This window comes from Pagrus major, chromosome 20, assembly GCF_040436345.1.
Source record: "Pagrus major chromosome 20, Pma_NU_1.0".
Taxonomy (NCBI): domain Eukaryota; kingdom Metazoa; phylum Chordata; class Actinopteri; order Spariformes; family Sparidae; genus Pagrus; species Pagrus major.
In genome coordinates, this window is record NC_133234.1 from 20,552,290 (window position 1) to 20,562,096 (window position 9,807).

Consider the following 9,807-nt stretch of genomic DNA (forward strand, 5'->3'; position numbering starts at 1 on the left):
TACTGACCTGAATGTAACATTCCTTAGTAATACTAACACAATGTAGAGTCAGCTGTGTGCTTGGCAGGGCTTTGAAGTTGAACTTGCCATTCAAAAGAACCTTTTCTTTATTTATTTCTGCTCAAGGAGGTTTGTTTCTGCTTGCTATCCACAACATTACTACTGCATGACAGGCCAAGGGTCATAACGTGCGTGTGTTAATCGCGTTAAGAGGAATTTGCGTTATTATCGACTGGGAGTATTTCACCAAATACTTTGTTATCTATATTGCGACAAAATTGTAGGGATGGCTATATGTTATTCAACAAAATATTAAAACAACGACATTTGGATGAATAATAATCAGTAATGTGGATATAATGGCAAAATGGGTAAAGTCAAGACAACACTTATGCCCTATCACGACGTAACGATACCCAGAATATAAGATAATATGTAGTCTCATAACATGATAATGATATACTACCAAGCCAAAATGCTTAGTACACTTTAAACAATTGTTTCTTTGTTGAATACACTGATCCTGATTAGTTTTGAAGCCATGAGGAGGCGAGACTGCTACCACGTGCTTTATTTTTGAGGGAATTTATGAATTATTTATTATTCCTTTGTAACAAAACAACACTCTCATGTAACATCGACTGCATGGATATCATGCTTTATTTTGAAGCTGAGTCGCTGAGCTTCCTGTGTGATTCAGGCTATCTCTGGCTGACCTGACGCAGTTTCTCGGCAACATCAGCCTCCCCCTCCTCCCTTCCTCCCTCCTCCCTACCCTCCCTCCTTCCGGATCAATGCTACGGCCGTCACGTGACCTGTCACACAACTGATGTGTGTCACGTTTTAACCGGGAGGAGCTGGGGGACGAACTGGGGAGGAAGGGCAGGAAATCATACTTAAAAGGCTTACTGCATCTGTTAATGGCCTGGACGCTCATGATGTTCCTCTGGGGCAACGCTGCACAGCTCAGTGTGTGTTTCTGCTGTTGGTGTTGCAGAAAAATATGACTGTAATATTCCTGTATTACTCCCTCAGAGACTAAAGGTGCATTTCATATTACTTTGGTCAAGACTGTATTAAAACTAGCAGAGGGCTGGGTCACTTTATGATGGCAACAAAACAAACAACGTGATATTTCATTCTCGCTGTGGTGGAGGAAGTGTTCAGACCCTTTACTGAAGTAAAAGTAGCAATGACACATCATGAACATACTCCATTACAGGTACTGCATTCGAAATTTAGCTTCATATGAAAAGGTAGACAAGTGTCATTAGAAAAATGTACTTTAAGTGTCAAAAGAAAAGTATGCATTAAACAGAATCACAGCAAAATATAAAGAATTAGCCGACTGACAAGAAAAAAAATTAGCAACTACTTTGATAATCAATGAATCGCTTTATCATGCAATAACATCTCAAAATATCTCTGGTTCCATCAGCTCCAATGAGATCATTTGCTGATTTTCTGTGTTTTCATCATTTTAAACTAAATATCGTAGATTTCTGGACTCTTGGTGAAACAAAACAAGACAATTGATGACACTTTTCACGAGGGATCGACTGATATAGATTTGTCAGGGCCTATACCTGATAACTGATATTGGGAACAGTGTCAAAATTTAAAAAACATTACTGCACTTAAGTATAATTTTCAGGTAGTTAAGATATTTGAGTATTTCCATTTTTCTGCTACTTTATTTTTCCTCTAAATTTATTTCATAACTCTAGTTACTAGTTACTTTGCAGATTCTGATTATTCAGTGTTGATAGGCTATTGCTTGTGACATGTAACCAATCAGACAGAGTCGTGGGCAAGACGTTGAGTGAAACCACAGAGTGGTGACTACAGACACAGACAGGCGGCTGCATCAGAGCCGAAGTACTGCATTTTTAATTTAATTTACTTTCTTGGCAATCAGACAAAAAAATAGGCCTGAAATATTTGCCTATACCTACTTTTCACTATTTTCTGACATTTTATAGACTGAATGGTTAATGGATATATCTAGAAAATAATCAGCAGATTAACCGACAATGAAAGTAATTGTTAGTTGGAGCCCTACACATAATGTTCCCTCTCATTAAAGTGCATTTTTAACACTGCAGCTGGTTGAGGTGGAGCTATGTTCTAACACCTTTATCTATTTACAGTTGGGTAGTTTAATCAGCATCATAACGATGCTTCTTATTTCAGAATATGATCACAGATGTCACAGAGGTTTTGTATGCAGAATCATAATCTGCAAAACAACAGGAGCTGTCAAAATGATGTAAAGTGACATTCAAAGAACAATATTTGCCTCAAAAATTGTATTTCTATATTTGAGTCATGTATGAGGTTACTTTCCACCACTGGGTACACATTAGTGTTGGAAAAAGTAATAAAGTAAAAGTACTAATTCCATTGTAATACCTACACAAGTAAGAGTCCTTAATTTAAGACCTGTCTCATGTAAAAGTATGTATGTATTATGAGCAAAATTTACTTAAAGGAGCAAAAGTAAATCCAGATTTATGCATTAAAATGTTCCCTGTCAGTGTTTGACTATTATATGTAATGTGGTAAGGCACGTGTTTTTCACAGGATGGGAAGGGCATGAAAAATTGTAATTGGAAAAGTAACTGAAGCTTTCAGTTGTGGAATAAAAAAGACAATATTTCCCTCTGAGATGTAGTGGAGTACAAGTATCACAGTGCCTAAAATGGAAATACTCGAGGAGAGTACATGTACTTTTGATTTGTACTTCATTATATTACTTACATTCCACCACTCACTGATACTCATGACTACCTTCCTTGTAACAGACAGGTAAATCTTTTAAAAAAAGAGTGTGTTAAATATAGAATAATAGTTGAATCATCCTTTTACATTAGCCATTGTTGACACGAATGAAGAATAACGCACTCATTTACATTCACCCTGACTGTTACAAACTGTATTCAGCTATAAAGCATTGACCTTGACTGTAGTCCAACGGATATTTGTACAAAAAAGTATATAAATATTCTAATTTTGAAATATTATCATTGATGCATTAACATTGGGCCTTCAACGTTGGAGCAGTTTGAAATAGATCTATTTTTACCTATTTTTTGTATACAATTATATTGTTGGGTAGTTTAATCTGGTGGGTTTAAATTGTTTTGTTTTTATCTTACTGTATTTGTTTAACATTTGCTATGCACCTATATGTTCTTGCCTGGTTAAACCTGCATCTATTTTAATCATGCCTTTCTATGCAGATATGTGTCTTTATGCCTGTATGTATATACATACATGTCTTTGTGAAGCACTTTGCTGCAAAACCTGTTTGCTTTTAAAGTGCTATAAAAATGAAATGCATGGAAAATGAAATAAAATAAACTCAATCTGTAAGAATGCAAAGGGTAAAAATTATAATATATATATATTTTAATTTTTACATCCTTAGCAGTGGCCTGAAGAAGAACTCAGATCTTCAACGTAAGTAAAAGTACCTCAGTGTAGAAATACTCTGTTACAAGTAAGAGTCATGCATTCAATATTTTAGTAAATGCACAAGAGTAATTGCATCACACTTAACTTAAAGTACCAAATGTAAAAATCATGCAGAAAGGCCTGTTTTATATATTGTTTAATTGGATTACAATTATTCATGCATTAGTCTGTAAATGATCATCATTATCATTGCAGCTGGTAAAGCTGGGGCTAATTTTAATTATTTTATATTCTGCTGGGCAGCAATAACCCTTAACATCTAAATATCCATGTATTTGTTGATTTCTATTTTGTTTCATTTATCTGAATCTGCACAGTGACAAGTAACTAGATGTAGAGGAGTAAAAAGCACAATATTACCCTCTGAAATGTAGTGGAGCAGAGCTAAAGTAGCCTGTGTGTAAATTGTTGCATTAAGATGGTTAGACTACTGATACTTGAAAATTAATTTGAATAAACAAATAATGTGTACAGTTCTCAAAGCTAAAGTAGATCGTATCTTTTTAGTATCTGACAGTAATGCGACCAGTTGGACTTTATATCCATTAGTTTCAGTGCCGGATTATATAAAGATGTAATGTGTCTCATTGTGGACGCTGATGCTTTTACATGCTGTGCTATTACATCATATAGAATTCAGTAATTATTTTAATATAATTTTTATTTTCACAAAGAAAGGAAGCCCCACAAACGCAGGGCATCAAAAAATTGAGCTAAACTCTTGTTGCTCCACTCCACGGAAATCTTTAGTAAAAGGCGAAAGATTTATACGATCTGAAGTGAAACAAGAGTGATCTGCCTTCCTGTCGACCGACAGACGGACCACTTTGGCGACAACATTACTTTAAGTGCTGGTTAAATGTAACATGTACACTGACTCATCCCAGAAACATAATGTGCAACTTGAAAGACAGAGATAAACTACTTTGGGATTTCAATGTAAAGGAAACTCTGCGGTTTAAAACTTTACATTAGATAGCCGTTCATACTACGGCGCAAGGCACGACGGGAATGCGTTTTTACTTCCGGGTTTTGTAGAATAAAATCTTTGTTTTAACATGTTTTGGTGACTTACAGTGAAATAACTTCAATCCTGCGATCAAAAGCAACACTGCACTGCTCCAAATGGTGAACTCGACTGTGTTAGTTATCTAAGTTTCAGATAAATCTTATATTAAGTTTCGGAGCGAGCCGCCCCCGACCTGCCCCCCCTCCACACACACACACACACACACACACACACACACACACACAACTCGGGTACCTATTGTTGAGATATAGAGGGGTAAATGGGAGCACGTAGAGAAACAGTCAATATGCTATTGCAAAATATTAAGCAATAACAAGACGGGTATAGACAACACATGGTGCGGTCTGGTTTCACACACACATCTCACGTGTTATACATTTAATGCATGCTTATAGTTTGTATTTAGACATGTTAGGAAGCCCCGCAATGCAGCAGGGCATCAAAAAATTGAGTAAAACTCTTAGTGATCCTCTCCACGGAAATCTTTAGTAAAAGGCGAAAGATTTATACGATCTGAAGAGAAATCAGAGTAATCTACCCTTTCAGAGACCAAGAGGCTGATCACTCTCACGGAGACATGTACCTCACCACTGGTGTATTGTATTGTTAGCACAGCAGAAAACCACAACACAAAGTCATGTTGTGGACACAAACACTGCTGATCAATGTTTACGTTGCAGCGTTTGACTGTGACGCTTGAAACGCAACTGTTTATCCAGTTTTAATATTGTGCGACCACTTTGGCGACAACTACACTTTTAGTGCTGGTTAAACGGCGCAAGGCATGACGGGAATGCATTTTTACTTCCGGCTCATGGAGAATAAAATCTTAGCATCGCTGCCTCGGCTGTTTTAGTGACTTACAATGAAATCATTTGAATCGTGTGATCAAAAAGCAGGACGGCAGTGCTTAATATGGTGAAGTCGGCCGTGTTAGTATTCTCACTTTTAGATAAATCTTACATTAAGTTTTAGAAAGTGCCGCCCCTGACCGACCCCCTCCACACACACACACACGATCATACAGATGAAACGCATGGTGCGATCTTGTTTCGCACACTCTTTGTGTTAGCCATTGTGTTCTTACTGGTAGTTTGTATTTTGACATGTTAGAAAGCCCCGCAATGAAGCAGGGCATCAAAAAATTGAGTATAACTCTTAGTGATCCTCTCCACGGAAATCTTTAGTAAAAGGCGAAAGATTTATACGATCTGAAGAGAAATCAGAGTAATCTACCCTTCCAGAGACCAAGAGGCTGACCACTTTCACGGAGACATGTACCTCACCACTGGTGTATTGTATTGTTAGCACCACAGCAGAAAAACACAACACAAAGTCATGTTTTGGACACAAACAGTGCTGATCAATGTTAACGTCGCAGTGTTTGACTGTGACGCTTGAAACGCAACTGTTTATCCAGTTTTAATGTTTTGCGACCACTACACAATAAGTGTTGGTTGAACGGCGCAAGGCATGACGGGAATGCGTTTTTACTTCCGGCTCATGTAGAATAAAATCTTAGCGTCGCTGCCTCGGCTGTTTTAGTGACTTACAATGAAATCATTTGAATCGTGTGATCAAAAAGCAGGACGGCAGTGCTAAATATGGTGAAGTCGGCCGTGTTAGTATTCTCACTTTTAGATAAATCTTATAAGAAATTTCAGAGTGCTGCCCCCCTTTACACACACACACACACACACACACACACACACACACACACACACACACACAAATGGGACCACGCAGAAAAATAGTCAATATGAGGTAGCATAATAAAATTAAGCAATGAGAGGAAAATCGCAGACACGTGTATGATCATGTAGATGAAACACATGATGCCATCTGGTGTCACACACCTCTCATGTTAATCATTGTGATTCTGCTGATAGTTTGCATTTAGACATGTTAGGAAGCCCCGCAATGAAGCAGGGCATCAAAAAATTGAGTATAACTCTTAGTGATCCTCTCCACGGAAATCTTTAGTAAAAGGCGAAAGATTTATACGATCTGAAGAGAAATCAGAGTAATCTACCCTTACAGAAACCAAGAGGCTGACCACTCTCACGGAGACATGTACCTCACCACTGGTGTATTGTATTGTTAGCACCACAGCAGAAAAACACAACACAAAGTCATGTTGTGGACACAAACTGTACTTAACAATGTTTACGTTGCAGTGTTTGACTGCAACTTTTTATCCAGTTTGAATGTTTTGCGACAACTACACAATAAGTGCTGATTAAACGGCGCAAGGCATGACGGGAATGCGTTTTTACTTCCGGCTCATGTAGAATAAAATCTTAGCATCGCTGCCTCGGCTGTTTTAGTGACTTACAATGAAATCATTTCAATTGTGTGATTAAAAAACAGCAAGACTTCAGTGCTACATATGGTGAAGTCGGCCGTGTTAGTATTCTCACTTTTAGATAAATCTTATGTTAAGTTTCAATAAGCGAAAATGAAGGGAAAACCACAGGGATATGTATAATCATACAGATGAAACACATAGTGCAAACTGTGTTCACACATCTCATGTATAACATAAACTTCTACTGATAGTTTGCATTTGGACATGTTAGGAAGCCCCGCAATGAAGCAGGGCATCAAAAAATTGAGTATAACTCTTAATGATCCTCTCCACGGAAATCTTTAGTAAAAGGCGAAAGATTTATACGATCTGAAGAGAAATCAGAGTAATCTGCCCTCTCAGAGACCAAGAGGCTGACCACTTTCGCGGAGACATGTACTTTACCACTGGTGTATTGTATTGTTAGCACCACAGCAGAAAAACACAACACAATCTCCTGTCGTGGACACACACAGTGCTGATCAGTGTTTACGTTGCAGCGTTTGACTGTGACGCTTTAAAACGCAACTTTTTATCCAGTTTTAACGCTGTTACGCAAGGCATGCTGGGAGTTAAGGACTTCGTGTGCGTTTGATTTATACTTTTCCTGTCCCGTATGATTGCGTTTATAACTACATTTGATCTTAAGTTCAACACCTGACACACAGACTGCAGTACCGCCGGTAAAATACATCATATGGATTGTTATAAAAGTTTAGTATTCTGGCTGTTGACCGTCCAGAACCTGCAGATTTCATGCAGAACAACGACGCCCTGCGGCAACTGCTCAACTTAACCTGAGGAAAACCAGGTGGGGGATAAAGGACAAAACTACAGCTACATACGATTTTTCTACTTCTTTTAAATAACTTCTTAAAACCCACATTTATAGACTTGCTTTTGTGTGAAATTATCCTTTTTTATCTTTCCATCTTCATTTTACTGCTCTTAGTCTATTTATCTGTTTTAATTCCTCCCCTGTGATGTTTTTTTTATTCTTACCATGCTTTACTGCTTTTATTTGGTTTGTTTTTCTTATCTATTTATTCTCCTTTATTCCTTTTACTGCTCATAATTTTTTTTATCTGGTCTTAATTAATCTGATGTGATGTCGTCTTCTTATCGTCCTATATTGTTTTTATTCTTTTATTTATTTCTATTTTTGCATTTTTTCCTCTTCTCTCTCTCGTCTTTTTTTTCTTGTTTTAATCCACCTGAGACCAGACTTCTTTGACTGTTGAGTGTTTTATTCTGTAATATTGTCTTCCTGAGTTTCCTGCTTTTGCTTGATTGTCAAAGCTGTGTGAACTCTGTTTTTAATGGTGCTATATGAATAAAGTTTATTATTATTATTATTTCTGTTGCTACCATTCAAATTCAAGGATTTATAGAACTGCATAAAAACACCAGGCGTTACAAAAATACAATTAAAAGTTAAATATGTTTGGAGCACTGTTTTATACCTATGTTTTCTCTATTTTTAACCAAATGAGAATGACAGAAATGAGTGTCAGCAGACTCCAACCACACTAACAACTCAAGTAAACTAGCTATAGTTATCAGGGAGACTTACCTGTGGGAAGGTATGTGACGCAGAAACGCTGATAAAAGGTGAGTAAAATCCACTTTCCAGACGCAGGACGAAATAAAAGCACTTAAATAAGTTATTTTAACCGGTCTTCTTCTTGAATGACAGCACCTGAAGCATTATATTCCTCTCACGGTCCTTTAATTTAGTAAGTTTCTCTCCTGCGCTCCGCGATAGTTTTCCTAAAATCCGCCATGATGACCTCTGACCCCTGCTTGACCTTTAGCCTCATGGTCCAAAAACACCCCACAAACGTAAAATTACTTAATTTAAAAACACCACTTTCGACTGAGTGGTTTAAAATTCGCGCTTTGGATATTTAATCAATCATTTCTAATTTATTTTCTTGGCCCCTAAGAGCTCGTAGCCACAGGTGTTGCACCCTGTTCTGTGACCCTGCTGGATTCTGTCACCTGAACAGGAATTCTGACCCTTCCGGGACCCCGTAATTTCATATTTATCGTATCACAGACTTTATTTCAAGACGCATTCACAAAAATGTTCCCCCATTTCTTTCGGATAAACCAAACATATACTTTCAGATACTTTCACTCTGTTTTTATAGCACCAATTTAGCGCTGACTTAGCTTAGCATAAAGACTGAGAGCAGGAGCAAACAGCTAGCAAACTCTGTCTAAAGGCAATAAATTCTGCTTTTCAGTAACTTTAAAGCTTTAGAGGAGCTTTGACTGGCTATTTGTATTCGCTCCTGTGTTAAACAATCATTATAATGACATAATAATAAAGTTATTGTAGTAGCTCTAAGAAGTCAGCAGATGGTGCTGTTTAATTAAATAACTTTCAGGGAAATCTTTTAAAAATCCACATTTCTAAGTTTCTCACTGTGTTGTTGATCCAGAAGTCCAGAATCCAGTTAATAATATTGGGTTTCATTTTTATGGTGGTAAATGCACTGAAAGATATCCATCAAAATATAGTAATGATCAATTTAATGATGATTATCGTAGTCATCGTCATTAAACGGAGAGAATATCACAGCGAATGTGTCATCAAATGTCAATAATTTATTCTTTGAATACCTTTTACAAACACTATACTTTATTATTTATCAAACACAGGTTGTAGAAAAAGTATTTGTCAAGCTGAGTGGTAGCAAACTGTAGAAACTAGAGGTGGTTCTTAGCAGTAGATTTGAGATTTCTGGTAAATCATTTAATTTAATTTAACACATGGTTATTTGTTCTAAACAATCACACTTTTTGGTTTTGGCCTTTTTGACACAAACAGTATCAGCATACCAATGTGCTCACCAAGTTGTTCAGTCAACTTGAGGCAGACAAAAGTTTCTAGCAATCCCTCCAGTAGTATGGAGAAAGGTCATTAAAAACCAACAAACAACAAAGA

General features: G+C 37.1%; 5 non-coding genes across 5 annotated transcripts; all 5 read right to left on the minus strand.

Moving 5' to 3' along the window:
• Positions 1-4,157: 4,157 nt before the first annotated feature.
• On the minus strand, positions 4,158-4,271 carry LOC141016143 (U5 spliceosomal RNA). The gene has a single exon (XR_012180581.1). It is a non-coding gene; the product is annotated as a U5 spliceosomal RNA (small nuclear RNA).
• Positions 4,272-4,924: 653 nt separating this feature from the next.
• Positions 4,925-5,040, minus strand: LOC141016147 (U5 spliceosomal RNA). Its single transcript, XR_012180585.1, has one exon. It is a non-coding gene; the product is annotated as a U5 spliceosomal RNA (small nuclear RNA).
• A 582-nt stretch (positions 5,041-5,622) lies between these two features.
• LOC141016145 (U5 spliceosomal RNA) lies at positions 5,623-5,738 on the minus strand. The gene has a single exon (XR_012180583.1). It is a non-coding gene; the product is annotated as a U5 spliceosomal RNA (small nuclear RNA).
• A 680-nt stretch (positions 5,739-6,418) lies between these two features.
• On the minus strand, positions 6,419-6,534 carry LOC141016146 (U5 spliceosomal RNA). Its single transcript, XR_012180584.1, has one exon. It is a non-coding gene; the product is annotated as a U5 spliceosomal RNA (small nuclear RNA).
• Positions 6,535-7,088: 554 nt separating this feature from the next.
• Positions 7,089-7,204, minus strand: LOC141016142 (U5 spliceosomal RNA). Its single transcript, XR_012180580.1, has one exon. It is a non-coding gene; the product is annotated as a U5 spliceosomal RNA (small nuclear RNA).
• Positions 7,205-9,807: the final 2,603 nt, after the last annotated feature.